General features: G+C 35.6%; 1 protein-coding gene and 1 pseudogene across 1 annotated transcript in view; one reads left to right on the top strand and one right to left on the bottom strand.

The window, feature by feature from the left end:
- The window catches only part of PIGK (phosphatidylinositol glycan anchor biosynthesis class K), a 135,613-nt gene that overhangs the window by 97,144 nt on the left and 16,859 nt on the right, over nucleotides 1–21,610 (bottom strand). The gene's annotated exons all lie outside the window — the stretch shown is intronic.
- On the top strand, nucleotides 13,107–13,596 carry LOC103086555 (protein tyrosine phosphatase type IVA 1 pseudogene; annotated as a pseudogene).

Below are 21,610 nucleotides of genomic sequence, written 5' to 3'. Positions count from 1 at the left end.
TACAAAGTCTCTCTTAAATGCTTCTCATCTTGATCTTTCCATTAAAACTGGTGAACATGAATCAGGCAATTCGTTATTCTACCATATACTTGAGCTTCCCAAACATAAGGGAAAAATTAATGTGGCATATGTAATTAGTTTGGCAAGAGATAGCAAGAAGAAAATGTTCTGCTGCATATGGTCCAAATACATTAAAGTTCAGAACTGAAACACTGTGATTTTTCTTGAAAATTGGCTAGGTTTCTATTTTGAAAGGGTTCCAACCCTGCCACATTCAAAGATCAGATCTTCAGCTGTTACTGATTCATACTCACAGAATGGTGAAAGTTATTCCTCTTAAAATGGAAAATATACCTTCTTATTTTAATAACTTAAAATGATTTATATTATTATCAATCATATCTTTTCTGTTATAAGCCACTATTAAACAAGAATGAACTGACCTATAAATCTCAATATAAAAATAAAAATATTCCTTTAGGTCATGTTTTTGGTTGAAGGTTAATTTCGTTCCTTGAAATGAAATGATTACTTAATATCTATACAATGTCAATTTCATAAAGTAGTCACTTCAGCTTAAAATTATAAATTCAATCAACACTATAACCTTTGGTTAACATAATCAATATATCATAAAAAAATGCATTATATCTGTAGATAATAAATAAAAAACAGGACAGAAAACAGACTGAATTTTCAAAGGTTTAGAAATTCAACCACATATTCTAATGCACTGTTTCTGAAAGTTAAGAAATGTTCAGAACTCTTTTCTGGAGAAAAAAAAACTTTCACCTGGCCCAAGCATAAAATTATTTGTAAAATGATACTTAAATATATACATGAAAATAAACTCCTTAGGCTTATATTTCTTACAAAACTAAAAATAAATACAAAATTATAAAGTAGATTCTAATAAAACTACTAAACTAATAATATTCTAAGAACATTAATTCTATTTGAAGGATGATGTTATTTTGCTGAAATTAAATGACTGCTGTTGTATTTAACAGGAGAAAGAGGTTAACTTCAGGCCTGGTTCTACACTTCATTTTTTTCTATATTTTGACATCCACACTACAATATAATTTTATGATATAGAATATATCTGTTCACAAAAGTATGTTGCACAAAATGCCATTCATAATTTCCATGCTCTGTTTACTATTCAGGATAATCAGATCTTACATTTAACTAAGGCTTTTGCCAACAAACACTCTTTGAACACCAGTTATCATGAGATCTAACTTGTTATCTTCTTAAAGTGCCTTTTTCACCTGAATATCAGGTTAACATCACAGCAGTTATTTAAGTTTTCACTGAGTGGGTATCAAACAATCATTGCCAGAATCAAGACAAAAAAAAAATCTACATTGAAGACACACTACTACATTCCAATAAATAATGATAGCAAGTTGCTTTGTTATCTTATTAAAATTAAGACAAAAATCCCTCAAATATATCCAATTGATAGAAGAATATGATATTCTTACAGTTTGGCAATCCTATACTACCATGTGTGATGACTCAACTCTCACACTTTACTCAAGGCCCAACAAAACCTACATCACACAACAAAGCATATGGTATGGCCTTCTCTCAGCACAAAACCAAAAGGTGAGCACTGAAATTGTATAAAGTTCAAACTGGGTTTGAAACAAATACAGTGGTAGTTTCCATATTGTTTAAGTCATACACTCACTCCTATCAGTTAAAAAAAATGTGAGGACACACATGTATATATATATATACTAATTTGTAAGTCATATGTATTTGCTATTTCAAATATATATAATAAATATTAGTGAAGCACAACTTCATTCTTTTATAGATTAAAAAAAAGAAACATAAAGAAACTGCTAAAATTTTCTTCCCTTACCACTATTTGGTGTCTGATCTAATAGAATATGCTGATCATGCTTAAATAGATTTTAAAGATCATCAAAATGAAAAAGAAATTTTAAAACCTCTCAAAAAAGAAGGCATGAAACCCGGTTCTAGAAACATATGTGAGTGGAAAATGGTCTGAAACAAATACTTTCCCATTATTATGTTTGTCTAACATTGAAGGAACAGGTAAGCCCTGTATCAGGGCTGCTCGGCCATTCTTTACCCTCCTCCCTGAAATTCTTCCTTGGCCCAGGCAGGAACCAGTAACCAATGGGTTAAAAAAAAAAAAAAAAAAACATTTTAAATAGATAAATAATCTTTCACTGCTCTAGACCATTAGAGTATGACGTTTCAAAAAGCATAACTTTTCATTTATAACAGGCTGGCATTACCATAAGAAAATTTTTTCACTAAATGAAATTTAAATAAATTACAGTATTGGTGAAAATGTTTTTAAACCATTCACTTAAAATTGCTATACATTCTTTAACCACGCTACTAATCAGATAATACTACCTTAGAGCATCTTTAGCAAACTACACCAAGCTTATCTTCAATATCATCATCCCAATCTAGAATAGCAGTTGAAATTAAAGCAACTGAGGATTTGAGGATCACAGAGATCTTTGATGCTCTCTTAAATCTCTGAGTTTCTGCTCATAAGTGTTACTTTTTTTTCCTGACATAAATTATTCAGAATGCTCTGTGGGTTACCTCTCCTGCAGCAATCTAATGACTACTGGACAAAGAAAATTCAACAAATTTTGTTATATAATTGTTAGCTTGATGCCAGAGTAATTTACTTTTGGCTTTTCTTCTTTCTTTTCTTCCATGTCTTGAGGAATCACCAAGTTAACAAATCTCGCCACCAATGCTCTACAAAACTAATCATAACAAATCTGCTAGCCACAGGTGTTGGACCATCAAGACTTTCTGAATTACTTTCAATTTGCCAAATTGTAAATATTTGGCATTATAAGACTATATGATACCAGGTATTCTGCCCTTATATTATTAGAAATAAAACTCAAAAAACTGCACTGCAGAGACAGGAACTCAACAGCAACAGACATGTTACATAAGGGTTGAGCTAGGTAGCTATAGGCTCATACATGGAGTTTAGTATAACACAATAATAAATAACATTTATTGAGCACTTGGTATATCTCCAGCACTGCACTAATAAAATAAGCACATTACAGGCATTATCTCATACATTATTTCCAAGATACATATTATTATCATACCTGTTTCGCAGGTTATGAAACTGAGGCACAAAGAAGTTAAGTAACATGTCCCAGGTCACACAGCTAGTAAGTAGTGGAGTTTGAAGTCAAACCCATTTTGTGTGACATGAACCTTTGCTTTTAATAATTCTGTATTACCCTGACACTATGTGAACTGGAATTTGAAAGAATTTAATGGTGTGTTTTGTTTTATATTGATAATTTAATCAACTCAGATAATTAACGAATGTTGTTAAATGCATGCACTCATTATTGCTGTTCAATATTTATGGCAAATAACTAACATGAAATAGGCCCTTGAAATTCTAAATGGAACCATCCAGAGACCATAGCAAACTCTTAAATTGAAGAACAGCACTAGGGTATGTAATTTCTCCTTTAAAAGTAGTAAGGTATAACTGAAAAATTTAAATGTCCACTTAAATGCAAAAACCGGAGAACAGAACATCAAAGAGATACAGAGGCTAATGTTCTAGACATTCTCCAATCAATTCTCTAAAGCCCCTGACTCTCTTCTTACAGAAAGGCATTGGGATTACATCCTGCTACTGGCCCTTCTCTCACCAAAGTCTTTTCAGCCACCAAGCCTGCCATTTTCACTCTCAGCCATCTGCACCTGAACCTATAGCCTACACCTAAGTCTTGACTGCTTTTATCTCTGCTTCCAAACACTGCCCAATATTAACCACTCTTCCTATAATGGAGGAGGAGGTAAGCAGCAGAGGTGCCCCATCCACTCCTTCCCTTCTCTTGTCAGAGCTAAAATTAGTATTGTGTAGACAAGTTTTCCATCTCTTTTTTCCTGTTTTCCATTGCTCACCTTCCCACTAACTATTTAGTTTGCTGACTTAGTCAAGCACACCAGCTTCAAGACTTGAAATTCAAATCTGTGCATTATATTAGCAAAACTACAAGTTATTATATTTCTCGAACATTTTGGATGGCTCACAGAAATGGTCAAAATAACAAATGTTGCTGTGGGGATGGTGCCTCCACTAACCCAAGAGTCAAGTTGCAGAATTGCCTGCGTCCACCTCTCTGTTCAACCAGCCATTATGTCCTCTCCATGACCTCCTCCAGCTGAATTTTAGCTTGGACAAACCAATCTCCCTGTCTCACTGTTGGTCCACCACTGGAAAGAATGATTACCATGTGGCTGACAGGGTATTGGTGTTCCAGCCGGGGATCAGGCCTGAGCCCCTGAGGTGGGAGAGCAGAATTCAGGACACTGGTCCACCAGAGACCTCTCGGCCCCACATAATATCAACCGGTGAGAGCTCTACCAGACATCCCTGTCTCAAAGCTAAGACCCAGCTCCACCCAACGCCAGCAAGCTCCAGTGCTGGACGCCCCATGCCAAACAACCAGCAAGACAGGAACACAACCCCACCCATTAGGAGAGAGGCTACCTAAAATCATAATAAGGTCACAGACACACAAAAATACACCACTGGACACGGCCCTGCCCACGAGTAAGACAAGATCCAGCCTGACCCACAGGAACACAGGTACCAGTCTCCTCCACCAGGAAGCCTACACAAACCACTGAAACAACCTTATCCACTGGGGGTAGATGACAAAAACAATAGGAACTACGAACCTGCAGCCTGTGAAAAGGAGACCCCAAACACAGTAAGTTAAACAAAATAAGAAGACAAAGAAATGTGAAGCAGATGCAGGAGCAAGGTAAAAACCCACCAAACCAAACGACTGAAGAGGAAATATGCAGTCTACCTGAAAAAGAATTCAGAGTAATGATAGTAAAGATGATCCAAAATCTTGGAAATAGAATGGAGAAAATACAAGAAACGTTTAAAAGGACCTAGAAGAACTAGAGATCTGACAAACAATGATGAACAAAAAAAATAAATGAAATTAAAAATTCTCTACAAGGAATCAATAGCAGAATAACTGAGGCAGGAGAATAGATAAGTGACCTGGAAGATAAAATAGTGGAAATAATTACTGCAGAGCAGAATAAAGAAAAGAGAATGAAAAGAAATGAGGACAGTCTCTGGGACAACATTAAATGCACCAACATTCGAATTATAGGGGTCCCAGAAGAAGAAGAACAAAAGAAAGGGACTGAGGAAATATTTGAAAAGATTATAGTCGAAAACTTCCCTAACATGGGAAAGGAAATAGTCAATCAAGTCCAGGAAGCACAGAGAGTCCCATACAGGATAAATCCAAGGAGAAACATGCAAAGACACATATCAATCAAACTACAAAAAATTCAATACGGGCCTCCCTGGTGGCGCAGTGGTTGAGAGTCCGCCTGCTGATGCAGGGGATACGGGTTCGTGCCCCGGTCCGGGAGGATCCCACATGCCGCAGAGCGGCTGGGCCCGTGAGCCGTGGCCGCTGAGCTTGCGCGTCCGGCAACGGGAGAGGCCACGACAGTGAGAGGCCCACATATCGCAAAAAAACAACAAAAAAAAATTCAATACAAAGAAAAAATATTAAAAGCAGCAAGGGAAAAGCAACAAATAACTTATGAGGGAATCCCCAAAAGGTTATAAGCTGATCTTTCAGCAGAAACTCTGCAAGCCAGAAGGGAGTGGCAAGACATATTTAAAGTGATGAAAGGGGAAAACCTACAAACAAGATTACTCTACCCAGCAAGGATCTCATTCAGATTTGACAGAGAAATTAAAACCTTTACAGACAAGCAAAAGCTAAAAGAATTCAGCAACACCAAACCAACTTTATAATAAATGCTAAAGGAACTTCTCTAGGCAGGAAACATAATAGAAGGAAAAGACCTACAAAAACAAACTCAAAACAATTAAGAAAATGGTAATAGGAACATACATATCAATAATTACCTTAAATGTAAATGGATTAAATGCTCCAACCAAAATACACAGACTGGCTGAATGGATACAAAAACATAACCCATATATATGCTGTCTACAAAAGACCCACTTTAGACCTAGGGACACATACAGACTGAAAGTGAGGGGATGGAAAAAGATACTCCAGGCAAATGGAGATCAAAAGAAAGGTGGAGTAGCACTTCTCATATCAGACAAAATAGACTTTAAAATAAAGACTATTATAAGAGACAAAGAAGGACACTACATAATGATCAAGGGATCAATCCAAGAAGAAGATATAACAATTGTAAATATTTATGCACCCAACAGAGGAGCACCTCAATATATAAGGCAGATGCCAAAAATCATAAAAGTGTAAATCGACAGTAACACAGAAATAATATGGGACTTTAATATCCCACTTTCACCAATGGACATATCATCCAAAATGAAAATGAATAAGGAAACACAAGCTTTAAATGACACATTAAACAAGATGGAAAACTACAGGCCAATATCACTGATGAACACAGATGCAAATATCCGCAACAAAATACTAGCAAACAGAACCCAACAGCACATTAAAAGAATCATACATCATGATCAAGCGGGTTTCACGCCAGGAACACAGGATTCTTCAATATACTCAAATCAATCAATGTGACACACCATATTAACAAACTGAAGCATAAAAACCATGTGATAATCTCAATAGATGCAGAAAAAGCTTTTGACAAAATTCAACACCCATTTATTATAAAAACTCTCCAGAAAATGGGCATAGAGGGAACCTACCTCAACATAATAAAGGCCATATATGACAAACCCACAGCCAACATCATTCTCAATGGTGAAAAACCGAAACCATTTCTTCTAAGATCAGGAACAAGACAAGGTTACCCACTCTCACCACTATTATTCAACACGGTTTTGGAAGTTTTAGGCACAGCAATCAGGGAAGAAAAAGAAATAAAAGGAAGCAAATAGGAAAAGAAGTAAGCTGTCACTGTTTGCAAATGACATGATACTATAAATAGAGAATCCTAAAGATGCTACCAGAAAACTACTAGAGCTAATCAAGAATTTGGTAAAGTAGCATGATACAAAATTAATGTACAGAAATCTCTTGCATTCCGATACACTAACAATGAAAAATCTGAAAGAGAAATTAAGGAAAACTCCCATCTACCACTGCAACAAAAAGAATAAAATACCTAGGAATAAACCTACCCAAGGAGACAAAAGACCTGTATGCAGAAAACTATAAGACACTGATGAAAGAAATTAAAGATGATACAAACAGATGGAGAGATATACCACGTTCTTGGATTGGAAGAATCAACATTGTGAAAATGATTATACTACCCAAAGCAATCTACAGATTCAGTGCAATCCCTATCAAACTACCAATGGCATTTTTAACAGAACTAGAACAAAAAAATTCACAATCTGTATGGAAACACAAAAGACCCCAAATAGCCAAAGCAATCTTGAGAACGAAAAACGGAGCTGGAGGAATCAGGCTCCCTGACTTCAGACTATACTACAAAGCTACAGTAATCGAGACAGTATGGTGCTGGCACAAAAACAGAAATATAGATCAATGGAACAGGATAGAAAGCTCAGAGATAAACCCACTCACATATGGTCACCTTATTTTTGATAAAGGAGGCAGGAATGTACAGTGGAGAAAGGACAGCCTCTTCAATAAGTGGTGCTGGGAAAACTGGACAGGTACATGTAAAAGTATGAGATTAGATCACTCCCTAACACCATACACAAAAATAAGCTCAAAATGGATTAAAGACCTAAATGTAAGGCCAGAAACTATCAAACTCTTAGAGGAAAACATAGGCAGAACACTCTATGACATAAATCACAGCAAGATCCTTCTTGACCCATCTCCTAGAGTAATGGAGATAAAAACAAAAATAAACAAATGGGAGACCTAATGAAACTTAAAAACTTTTGCACAGCAAAGGAAACCATAAACAAGACAAAAAGACAATCCTCAGAATGGGAAAAAATATTTGCAAACAAAGCAACTGACAAAGGATTAATCTCCAAAATTTACAAGCAGCTCATACAGCTCAATATCAAAAAAACAAACAACTCAATTCAAAAATGGGCAGAAGACCTAAAGACATTTCTCCAAATGAGATATACAGACTGCCAACAAACACATGAAAGAATGCTCAACATCACTAATCATCAGAGAAATGCAAATCAAAACTACAATGAGATATCATCTCACACCAGTCAGAATGGCCATCATCAAAAAATCTAGAAACAATAAATGCTGGAGAGGGTGTGGAGAAAAGGGAACCCTCTTGCACTGCTGGTGGGAATGTAAATTGGTTCAGCCACTATGGAGAACAGTATGGAGGTTCCTTAAAAAGCTAAAAATAGAACTACCATATGACCCAGCAATCCCACTAATGGGCATATACCCTGAGAAACCCAAAATTCAAAAAGAGTCATGTACAAAAATGTTCATTGCAGCTCTATTTACAATAGCCCAGAGATGGAAACAACCTAAGTGCCCATCATCGGATGAACGGATAAAGAAGATGTGGCACATATATACAATGGAATATTACTCAGCCATAAAAAGAAACGAAATTGAGCTATTTGTAATGAGGTGGATAGACCTAGAGTCTGTCATACAGAGTGAAGTTAAGTCAGAAAGAAAAAGACAAATACCATATGCTAACACATATATATGGAATTTAAGAAAAAAAAATGTTATGAAGAACCTAGGGGTGAGACAGGAATAAAGACACAGACCTATTGGAGAACAGACTTGAGGATATGGGGAGGAGGAAGGGTGAGCTGTGACAGGGCGAGAGAGAGGCACGCACATATATACACTAACAAACGTAAGGTAGATAGCTAGTGGGAAGCAGCTGCATGGCACAGGGATGTTGGTTCATTGCTTTGTGACCGCCTGGAGGGGTGGGATAGGGAAGGTGGGAGGGAGGGAGGCAAAGAGGGAAGAGATATGGGAGCATGTGTATGTGTATAGCTGATTCACTTTGTTGTAGAGGGGAAACTAACACACCATTGCAAAGCAATTATAGGAGAAAATATTTGCAAATGAAGCAACTGACAAAGGATTAATCTCCAAAATTTACAAGCAACTCATGCAGCTCAATATCAGAAACACAAACAACCCAATCCAAAAATGGGCAGAAGACCTAAATCGACATTTCTCCAAAGAAGATATACAGATCGCCAACAAACACATGAAAGAATGCTCAACATCACTAATCATTAGACAAATGCAAATCAAAACTACAATGAGGTATCACCTCACACCAGTGAAAATGGCCATCATCAAAAAATCTATAAACAATAAATGCTGGAGAGGGTGTGGAGAAAAGGGAACTCGCTTGCACTGTTGGTGGGAATGTAACTTGATACAGCCACTATGGAGAACAGTATGAAGGTTCCTTAAAAGACTAAAAATAGAACTACCATACTACCCAGCAATCCCACCACTGGGCATATACCCTGAGAAAACCATAAATACGACCCAGCAATCCCACTACTGGGCATATACCCTAAGAAAACCATAATTCAAAAAGAGTCATTACCACAATGTTCATTGAAGCTCTATTTACAATAGCCAGGACATGGAAGCAACCTAAGTGTCCATCGACAGATGAATGGATAAAGAAGATGTGGCACATATATACAATGGAACATTACTCAGCCATAAAAAAAAAAGAAATTGAGTTATTTGTAGTGAGGTAGATGGACCTAGAGTCTGTCATACAGAGTGAAGTAAGTCAGAAAGAGAAATACAAATACCGTATGCTAACACATATATCTGGAATCTAAAAAAAAAAAAAAACTGGTTCTGAAGAACCTAGGGGCAGGACAGGACAGGAATAAAGATGCAGACGTAGAGAATGGACTTGAGGACACAAGGAGGGGGAAGGGTAAGCTGGAACGAAGTGAGAGAGTAGCACTGACATATATACACTACCAAACGTAAAATAGATAGCTAGTGGGAAGCAGTTGCGTAGCACAGGGAGATCAGCTCAGTGTTTTGTGACCACCTAGAGGGGTGGGATAGGGAGGGTGGGAGGGAGACGCAAGAGGGAGGGGATATGGGGATATATGTATACATATAGCTGATTCACTCTGTTATACAGCAGAAACTAACACAACATTGTAAAGCAATTATACTCCAATAAAGATGTTAATTAAAAAAAAGGAAGAAAGAAGATAAGCTCTAGATAGGGGAAAATAACTGGCAAAATATTTTTTAAAGGCATATATGTAGGCAATTGGGGGTAGATGGTGTTCCAATTTTTAAAAGAGAAAACTTAAAGGCTTTTTTTTACAAATTTTTTAAATTGGTGTATTTGAAAAGGTGTACTAATATCACTATTGCTAATAACAATAACGACGAGTTAGTAATAAGGAAAAGCTAAAAAATTGCTTGTACTCAAGTTTCCATTTTGGTTTCCTAGTAAATGGTTAAATTCAGTGTAAAATGTGCATAATAATAAGATTGGCATGACCCAAAGGTGCATTTACTGGGGTCCACTAAATTTGTTTTTTTATTCTAGCTGTAATAGCATTAGATGCTAATGGTTTCTTTGAAAAACAGGTCATCAATATTAGATAAAACTTTCTTACCTTACCATTCCCTCTAGAAATTATTTGTCTATTTTTATCAGAGGAATGTGTGATAAATAAATAAAGCATAATATTAAGCTTTGCACAATAAATGACATACTAATGAAACAGAAATAACCTGAGTAGAGTGTTATGAAGTAGTTTGTAAAAGTTAAAGTACTGGATCAAATGCAGTTAATTCGAAGAACAATTAAAGGTATTGAGTTCTGCATTTAGTTGTTCAGAAAAAATAACATTTTAAATTCACTGGCAACATTCAGTTAATAAAGTTAATAAAAGAAAAAAAAAAGAATGTTGCATCCACTAATCTAGTATAACCTACTTTTGTCAAAAGACATAGGATACAATTGGATATATTGTATACAATCCATCATAATGGAAATCAATATATGCAATCTTTCACATATTCTCATGTTTAACAAAAATTTTACTTTTGCTATTTTTCCAGTAATGGTCTGTAGTGACTTAAACAGCCTCCCCAACTCATCTACTTTTATGACAAGTATCTTGGAATCTTGCTTAACATCAGTAGATTTTAGCAGTCCATATGTAACCTCACTAGGATGCTACAAAGTTTCCTAGGACTTGACCACAATGCCTGAACTGCACATTTTGCGTGAAAAATATAGGCAAACATCATTAATAAGCCTTCTCTGGTACATTTCTATTCTCGAATAGCAAGTAAATGAAAAGGTCCTCTTATTTTCTCTGGGCACTAAGAAAGATATTCTTAAGAATTAAGTTTAGATATTCTTTTCTTTAAGAAGACTTGGATGGCTATGCTTCTGAGGTATCACTTTTATCAGTTTTTTAAAATCTATTTGGCAAAGAATAAAATACAGAGACACAACACGGATAGTGAAGAGTATTTTACTACCGCTTCTGTTCTTCAATTCGATCAAAAAGTCAGGGGCTTCCCTGGTGGCGCAGTGGTTGGGAGTCCGCCTGCCGATGCAAGGGACGCGGGTTCGTGCCCCGGTCCGGGGGGATCCCACATGCCACAGAGCGTAAAAAAAAAAAAAAAAAAAAAAAAAAAGTCAACTAGGACAAAAATTAAAGAGGAAAAATATAAATGGAGACTATGACAGACAAAATTAAAAGATAATTAACTGGAAGATAATAATAAATCTCAATTTAATATATTTCAACAGTTTTTAAAGCATTATAATGGTGTTAACTGACATAAATTTGATTTAACCATTCCATATTAAATTGTACACTTACTATTTTACCCAAATTATCAACTTTGGATTTCATATTTCAATAAGATTATAAAAAAATAAGATTAGAAGCTATGGGAAAATGGAAACAAGGTAAGATGACAAGATGATGGAAACAAATATTTGTTGCGTTTACTGTGTGACAGGCATTGTGCTGCAGTCTTTTCAGTTACTTAATTCTCACTAAATCACAACAATCCCATGAAGACTATTATTGTCTCCATTCTAAAGATAAGGAAATTCATCGAGGGCAGATCACTTGCCCAAAGCTGCATGACTAGTAAGCAGAAGAGATGAGATTTGATTTCAAAGTCCACACACTTTCCACCCACTACTACATTCTTTGGCAGAATGGAATACATTGCCTTTCACTCCCAAATAGTGAGCAGAGCCAAAAGAAAATCTGTAATAATTTCTATACTCGCATCAACAAATATTAAGGGGACATCACCTTCCTCATAAAAATCTCATTTCAGTATTTCCATTTTTCATGACTCAATGAAATTTATCCTTTAAACTTCATTACAAATATTTTTAAAACTTTAAATAAGCAAATCATTTAATTTTAGAGCTACAGATTTTAAGTCTGTTTTCACCTTTAAAAAAACTGAAAAATATTCCCAAAGTCTTCTTTTAATTATGATAAAATCAGACAAAGAATGCTTGGGGAATGGAACGTTCTGATTTCAACTATTTTTCAAAACCCAATACCTGCCTGCTGCCTCTGTCAACACCTGCACTGTTTCCACCCTGCAACCGACCACCACGGAGCCCCGCCCTGCAGCTGCAGCCACAGCTGCCTGTGTCACTGCCACTTTGGTACCCACTGCATGATTAGGCCACAGTTTTCAATGAGTAAACATAATCCTTTCTGTCATCACACATTTACGGAGTTTCTGAAGGTCAGTGAAGATTACTGCCAAGCACAGCATGACCTTTATGAGGACATGAGAGCTGTAGAAATTCATTACCACCTCCACCAAGAAGCCGCATAAGAGCAGTTACATGGACAGAAAAATGTTGAACTGAAATCCACAGAGCATTTTCCAGTTCTGTCCTAGACAGGGTGAGCCTCAAAACACTTCCTCTCTGTTGCTCAGTATTACAGGATTGAAGACTTTCTTCCTCTTAGGAGGTTCATCTCATTCCCCATTATTCCCAACTTCATACTCAAAGCACTGAGAATTTCAAGTGGAATAAGCTGAAGTTTCTTTACATCATTCCTGTATTCAATTTGTTTAATTCCTTCATAGCCCTAATGAGTATTTTTTGACTAAATTAACATGTCTTGCATGAATTGCCCAACTCCCACTGAAGGCACATACAAGAACATTTTTATTATACACAATCCAACCAAAGAGACCTTGAACAAAGTTATTGAGAGATTTAAGAAATATGGATTACCACAATAGTAAGAGTATGTGAAGCAATGTACGACGACACTGCTCTTATGGAAAAAGAAGGCATCCGTGTTCTTGACTGGCCTTTTCATGCACCACCATCCAACCTTATTGTTGATGGCTAGTTACGTCTTGTGAAATAAAGTCTTATGAAGAACGTGGTTACTATACTGCTGTTCACCGTGTTGCAAGCCTTGGAACAGCTCCACTGCTTGTTGCCCTAGTATTAACAGAAGGTGGAATGAAACAGGAAGATGCAGTACAGATCAGAAAACAAAAGCAGCATGGAGATTTTAACATCAAGCAACTTTTGTACTTAGAGAAGTACCATTCTCAAATGTGTTTGTGCTGCAAAGACTTCAATGGTCAATAAAACTGAGGTGTCTGATGCTGTTGTCTTGGAGGTAGAACTTCAAACAGGACCTAATTTGTTGCACATATTAGCCAAGAAGTTGGCTCAGTGAACAAGTCTAATGATGCTTTTACAAGAGTATCGAAAAGCAATTTTACCAGTTTACCTGCTTGACAGAACTTCTATGTTTAGGTTACGATCAACGTATTTGGACACTTAGCAAAAGATTCTTGCTGTTCAGCATTTCAAATTTGTTTATCATTTGTTCCAGTTCCTGAACTGGAATTGAACTTATGCAGTACTGTTATAAGTCTTTAAATCTATTCCCATGCCAGAATCTTTTCAATGCATAAGAAATTTAGGAAGATTAGGTACCAAAATATCCAGTGTAACACTTGTATGTTTTTTAGTATCATATAGAATTAAAACCCTAGGAACTAAGAATACTCTAGATCTTATGTGGTTTACTGCTTCAGTCATTTCTTACATTGAAAGCAGGGCCTATATAGTTATTTCCTTGCTCACTTTACATTTACATTTGCCCACATTCATACCAGTATACATCAGGTTTGCATAACCATTGATTTTTGTTAAATTTTTTACCAAGTCATATGGTGTTATTTAATATCTTTCCATAAATATCATTTGTGCTGTTATGGAAAATCTGCATTTTGAAAAGCTACATTGTATATAGAAGTATATCTTTAACATCTTCAAGCAAAAAAGCTTTACAATTATTTTAATGTTTGCACTTTTGTGTGCCACTTAACAGGAAGAGCCTAAAAAAGAACAGGAGAGGGCTATTAAGTATTTCTAGTAAGATACTGCCTTTACCTTGTATAGAATATGTAGAATATGCTCTTTAATTTAGTAAATATTTTTTAAAGATAAAGATGTTTTGTTATTGTAGCTAATTCTTAGTCATAAAATTTTTGAAATTCTTGTTATGTTTCCATACCTACTGGAAGTTGTTTACCAGCTATTATTTTTGTTTGAAATGTGCTTTTATTTCTTCTCTTCCCAACCACCTTTTAAAAAAAGAGAAGTGGGGATGTCCCTGGTGGCGCAGTGGTTAAGAGTCTGCCTGCCAATGCAGGGGACAAGGGTTCAATCCCCGGTCTGGGAAGATCCCACATGCCACGGAGCAACTAAGCCCATGTGCCACAAATACTGAGCCTGCGCTCTGGAGTCCACGAGCCACAACTACTGAGCCCGTGCTCCGCAACAAGAGAAGCCACCGCAATGAGAAGCCCAAGCACTGCAACGAAGAGTAGTCCCCGCTTGCCCCAAATAGATAAATCCTGTGCACAGCAGTGAAGACCCAACACAGCCAAAAATAAATAAACTAATAATTTTTTTTAAGTGGGTTTCTGCTAGTGAACTGAGCAGACATCTAATTTTTCTACGCCTTTTGAGCTGTGTAACTCAATACTTGGATACTTGATAGTTTATTATGAAACAGATGAAATGGTGATGTATATTAATGTTAGTCTGACCACATACTTATATTGTCTTGTAATATGTGGTTATAGTTCTGTGAGACAAATAATTTGTCAGTGTTCACCAGTTTGTAAAAACCTAGTGCGAGAGCTAAACATCTAAATAAATAATGAAATGGGAAAAAAAAAAAAAGACAATATCTAAACTACTTTCTTGAATAAGTATAATCAATCTATTAAATAAAAATCTTTGTCAGTATATCAAAGCTAACATCTGAATATCTATTTTTATTAAATATAACAAAATAGATAGAAAAAGTACAGAATATTAAGTTAGCTTTTACTTGTCCAGAATAAATCTGAAAATATATTTGTAGAACAAGCTCCCTAATATGATTTTGATTGTCCTTTGCTTCCAGTATGGTAGGAAAAAAACTGACAGTTTAGGTAAATTAAGTTCTGATTAATATGGGTTTTACTTTCTGAAATAACATATCTGAATTTCATGATCTGAAGCCTTGGAGATGGATATAATTAAATATAAGTTAATGGGTAGGTATAAGGATTTAATGTCAGGGTACCTTTTACTGAATTGAGTAATCTCCCACTCATGCTCTGGTCAAATTCTTAGAAATCATTAATATAAAACTCTGTGAAATATCTTTTCTACAAAGAAATCAAATTATGTTCACAAATGTTAACTTCACTTATCCTTTTAACATCCCTGAGTCAGATATAACATGACAGAGAATTACAACATTGTTTGTATCAATTCTCCACTAGAAGTCCTCAGAAATTTCTTAGAAATACTTATTATTATTACCACTTTCCATGTTGAAATGTCAAGTTGAGTCTGACTTATTTTGAGGTCACTCCCACCATCACCAGCCAAGCACTTAAGTTTTTCATGGAAGTTATAGTTCACTCCTCTGCCCTTTTCTCTTCCTTGTATCCCCACATCAGTTGAAATTACAAAAACTGGCAAGTGTATTCTAAACACCATACGCTCTCAATACATATTTTGTTGGTTGGAAAAGGGAAGGAGGAAGAAGGAAAGGAGAAAAGAGAAAGGGGAAGAAGAAAGGAAAAGAAGTAAATTAAATTAGTGTGTATCCCACCCCCACCAACTGTCTTCCTTCCTATTTCTCAGACCAACCCAAATGTCTATTCAGATCCTCTGCTCATTTTTGATTGGATTGTTTGGTTTTTTGCTATTGAGTTTATGAGTTCTTTATATATTTTGATCACTAACCCCTTATCAGACATATGATTTGCAAATATTTTCTCCTATTCAGTAGACTGCCTTTTCATTTTGTGGATGGTTTCCTTTTGTACAGAAGCTTTTTAGTTTGATGCAGTCCCACTTGTTGATTTTTGCTTTTGTTGCCTTTGGTTTTGACGTCAAATAAAAAATCATCACCAAGACCAACATCGAGCAGCTTACTGCCAGTGTTTTCCTCTAGGAGTTTTATGGTTTCAGGTCTTACATTCAAGTCTTTAATCCATTTTAAGTTTATTTTTATATATGGCGTGAGAAAATGTTCTAATTTCAATCTTTTACATGTAGCTATTTAGTTTTCCCAGCACCATTTATTGAAGAGACTGTCCTTTCCCCATTGTATATTTTTAGCTCCTCTGTCATAAATTAACTGATCATATATGTGTAGATTTATTTCTGGGCTCTCTATTCTGTTCTGTTGGTCTATGCATCTGTTTTTATGCAATACTATACTGCTTTGATTATTATGGCTTTTTAATATAGTTTGAAATCAGGGAGTGTGATGCCCCCAGCTTTTTTCTTCTTTCTCAAGACTGCTTTGGCTATTTGGGGTCTTTTGTGGTTTTATACAAACTTTAGGGTTGTTTTTTCTATTTCTGTGAAAAATGCCATTGGAATTTTGATATGGATTACACTCAGTAGTACAGACACTTGGGTAGTACACACTGCTTTAGGTAGTACAGACATTTTAACAGTATTAATTCTTCCAGTCCACAAAACACAGACTATCTTTCCACTTATTTGTGTATTTTTCAATTTCTTTCATTAATGTCTTATAGTTTTCAGCACACAGGTCTTTTACCTCCTTGGTTAAATTTATTCCTAGGTATTTTATTGTTCTTGATGGAACTCTTTTCTTAATTTCTCTTTCTGATAGTTCGTTATTAGTAGAGGCATAAGAGATTTTCATATATTGATTTTGTATCCTACAATTTTACTGATTTTGTTTATTAGTTCTAACAATTTTTTGGTGGAGTCTCTTTAGTGTTTTCTATACATAATCGTATGTCATCAGCAAATAGGTACAGTTTAAGAGCTTGAGCTCTTAAATACTATGCTAAATGCCTCCAATCTAAATTGTGATTTCTTTACATTTACAACACAATCCTTGGAAGCCACTTAATCTTAAATTGGTTTATAATTGATTTTAAAATAATCATTCAGCAAGACTGTTTAACAAGGCCATCACAAATACTTAGGAAATCAAGTTATTGCACATTCTGACATAAAAACTTGACATAAGACACCAACAGGTGCACTCTATTGGAGGGCCAATGTGAAAATAAAAATAATTTTCTGAGTTATTTTCAAACTAAAATAGATGGACAGCTCTAGAGAAAGCTTATCATAGGAGAAAGCTCTGAAGACAAGCTACTGTAATTTTGGTAAGGTTAATAGATTACTATTTACAATAGTAAATCCAGTATACTGAGTTATCCTGCAAACATCAACATCCTAAGATGTATCAACAGTTATACTTATTTTTAATTAATTGCTTATATACTTATTTTAATTAATTAATAAAATTAATTTTAATTTCATTTATCCTTTTTCTTCAATATTTCACTGATTTCTACTGATGAATTGGGCAACACAATATAATATAATCATTATACAAGGATTCTAGCATTAGGTCTGCCACCACACAGTTGTTGACCTTAAAGGTCACTTTACCTCTCAGGAACACATTTTTCTCATGTGTAAAATAAAGGATTTCCCCGGACTACTAATTTTGAGGTCTTTAAAGACAACTTTTATCCCCAAATTTTCAAATATGAAAAGCTTTTGAAGAATAAAAAAAAAATTTATGGTACAAAGATTTTAAAGGAAGAAAACTGTCATTTAGATTTTATGGCTACCAAAAGAGAATTTACAGTCAAATTATTAAAATTAATAAGAGTTCAGTGAGTTGCTAGAACAATACACAAAAACCAACTGCATGCGCATCAGAAGTAAGAAAATGTATTTTTAAAAGGTACCACTTACAGTATCAACCAAAAAAATATGACCGCTAAAAATTCTACCAAAAACTAAAAATTCAAAATTATAAAGCTTGGACTTCCCTGGTGGTGCAGTGGTTAAGAATCCACCTGCCAATGCAGGGGACACGGGTTCGAGCCCTGGTCCGGGAAGATCCCACATGCCGCGGAGCAACTAAGCCCATGTGCCACAACTACAGAGCCTGTGCTCTAGAGCCTGCAAGCCACAACTACTGAGCCTGCGTGCCACAACTACTGAAGCCTGCGTGCCTACAGCCCGTGCTCCGTGACAAGAGAAGCCACCCCAATGAGAAGCCCACACACCACAACAAAGAGTAGCCCCCGCTCGCCGCAACTAGAGAAAGCCTGCGCACAGCAATGAAAACCCAACGCGGCCAAAAATAAATAAATAAATAAATAAATTTATTTTTTTAAAAAAGCCAATATATTTTCAAAAAACAAAATTATAAAGCTTAGTTGAAAGATGTTAAACACATAATTAAATGTACATATACCTTATGCATAAATTGAATGATAAAATACCATAAAGCCCATTCTCTCTAAATTAATCTAAAACTCACTGCAATGCAAATGAAAACCCCAAAAGGATTTAAAGAACTTGACAAGCTGATTGTAAACTTAATATGGAAGAACAAGACCCCAAGACAATTCAAAAGAAGACCGAAGTCAAGGAAATCAAATTCCCAGATATGAAAGATAGTGTCAGGAATGAAGACATTGTGGTATTGATGAAAAATAAGCATCTCTCACTTCTTCAACAGCCCAAAACCCTTCTATCTATTTACAAATCAATAAAGAAATTTCCCCTTTGCTCCATAAAACCCTTAATGGTCTCCTTAGTCTTGAATATGGATCTTATTATCTAAACATAAGAGAATGATAGCAGTGGCCAAAATGCTCCTTTTAGCATTGTCACTATTCTCCTCCTCAGAGCACATTTCAGCTTCTTAACTATTCTAAACGTTTACCTATTCAAGATATTATGCACTTCACCAAGAATATCACGTGGAGTGGCAGACAGATCAGCTGCCAACGTGAGAATAAAATGACAGACTGCTCAGAATACGTAAGTATCTATATTCAAACACTATTATTTGTAGTTTTACAAAGTATATGAGAAAAAATACTGTTGGGAAATGACAGAAGACAAGAAGCAGAACACTCAAAGGCATGAGTTAATATTATCTTGACAATAACTATGATAATATATCACAAATTATTTACAAAGCATATTTAACTACTGTTCTAGTCCTTTTGTTCACAAAAAAAGGAGGTGAAATCATAAAATAAAAATAGTAATAAAGTTTTAAGTATATATTTAATTATTGAGAATATTTTATAAATTAACTGTAATGGCTTAAAATATATCACTCAGTAACCTCCCTGTACAGGGTACTCTGCAAAGTTCTACATAGTGACACAAAGGAAAGAAAGCTATATGGGTAGGAAAGGACAGCACAGAGGATATTCTAAGTGTTCTAAGTGGGATGAATGTTTAAAAAAAAAGAGAAATAGGAGTGAATAAATATTATGTAGTAAACATCATAACAAATCAACAAATGAACATAGTAAGTTGTAATTAACAAAGCAGTAAAGACTGAACACTGGTTAAAATTTTTGGATTTTTTTAGAGAAACAACAGTCACTGCAGGTTCTTAATCGTGGGAGTTAAAAGACAAAAGCAGTGTCTGAGAAAGATAATTCTGACAGCTGTGTGTAGGAAGGGCTGGAGGGGAAAAGAGACTAGAGACAGGGAATAAACAGCTACAAAGCTGCTGAAGTACAGAAGCATGAAATACATGAAGCATGAAATCATGAAGACTTAGAAAATAGTAAAAACTATGGAAAAAATAGGAAAATAGGAAGGTGCTCCTTATATTATTCAATTAATATGAATGATTTTCATAAGCACCACATTCAACATGTAGATATATATTTTTAATTAAATAAGGTATTAAATGATCAGTGTGCATAATTTTACCAACCTCTATAGGACTGTCATAAGAATAACATGAGATCATGTTATTAAAAGAATTCTCTAATTGTAAATATTACATAAATATTACCTATTGTAATTTCTTAGGGAGGAGATAGCTGTGAAATAATAGAAATGCTCCAGCCATAAAGTCCAAACACCTGAATTCAAATTCTGGTTCTATTATTTAACAGTGCCTTTAATGTACCTTAAGCAAGTCATTTAACCATTCTGAGTAACTATTTTTAATATGTAATAAAAAGGGAGGGAGGGGATTCTCTCATAAAAGTTCAAGGAATAAATAATTCTTTATAAAATTCCTAACACAGTATCTGAATTATGGTGGACAGTGGATAGTGAATGTGTGTTGCAGCGGGGATGGAGGAGGAGGCCAAAAAATAGGGGTCCATTTTGGCTGACCTTATCGGAAAGTCACAAGCATCTCCAATGAACCGTAATAACCATGCCCTTCTCCATATTGTTTTAATGAGAAATTATACAATAAATTCCTGAAGTATCTTATTAATGTTCCACCGTACACAATATCTTCTTATGTATAAGATCAAATCCACAGCAGAATAAAAAATAACTGTCAAAAAGCGAGAGGGTGGCATGGACATATATACGCTACCAAACGTGGGGTGAATGGGTGGTGGGAGGCGGCCGCATGGCACAGGGAGATCAGCTCGGTGCTTTGTGACCGCCTGGAGGGGTGGGATGGGGACGGTAGGAGGCGGGGAGACACCGGAGGGAAGAGATAAGGGAACATATGTGTGTGTATGGCTGATTCACTTTGTTGTAGGGCAGAAGCTAGCACACCATTGTGGAGCACTTATACTCCAATAAAGATGTAAAAAATAAATAAATAAATAGAAACTGTCAAAAGCTATATTACCAATCTGATTTTTAAAACAACAATAACAGGCAGTTAGTGATTTTGTTTTCTTTTTAAATTTACAACATTACCAGAATTCACATTTCTAATTCTAATATTTATTACTTGAGAAAGAAGTTAAAAAGAATAAGAGACCAAAAGCTCAAAAGTGCATTCTGGGGCTTCCCTGGTGGCGTAGTGGTGGAGAGTCCGCCTGCCGATGCAGAGGACACGGGTTCGTGTCCCGGTCCGGGAAGATCCCACATGCCGCGGAGCGGCTGGGCCCGTGAGCCATGGCCGCTGAGCCTGCGCGTCCGGAGCCTGTGCTCCGCAACGGGAGAGGCCACAACAGTGAGAGGCCCGCGTACCGCAAAAAAAATAAATAAATAAAATAAAAGAATAAATATCTAAAGAGACTGTAAATAAGCAATATTCATATATATTTCCTTTCTAATCTAGACCAATTAG

Source organism: Lipotes vexillifer, unplaced genomic scaffold, assembly GCF_000442215.2.
Source record: "Lipotes vexillifer unplaced genomic scaffold, Lipotes_vexillifer_v1.1 scaffold419, whole genome shotgun sequence".
Taxonomy (NCBI): domain Eukaryota; kingdom Metazoa; phylum Chordata; class Mammalia; order Artiodactyla; family Lipotidae; genus Lipotes; species Lipotes vexillifer.
This window is presented reverse-complemented; position numbering and strand designations above follow the sequence as displayed.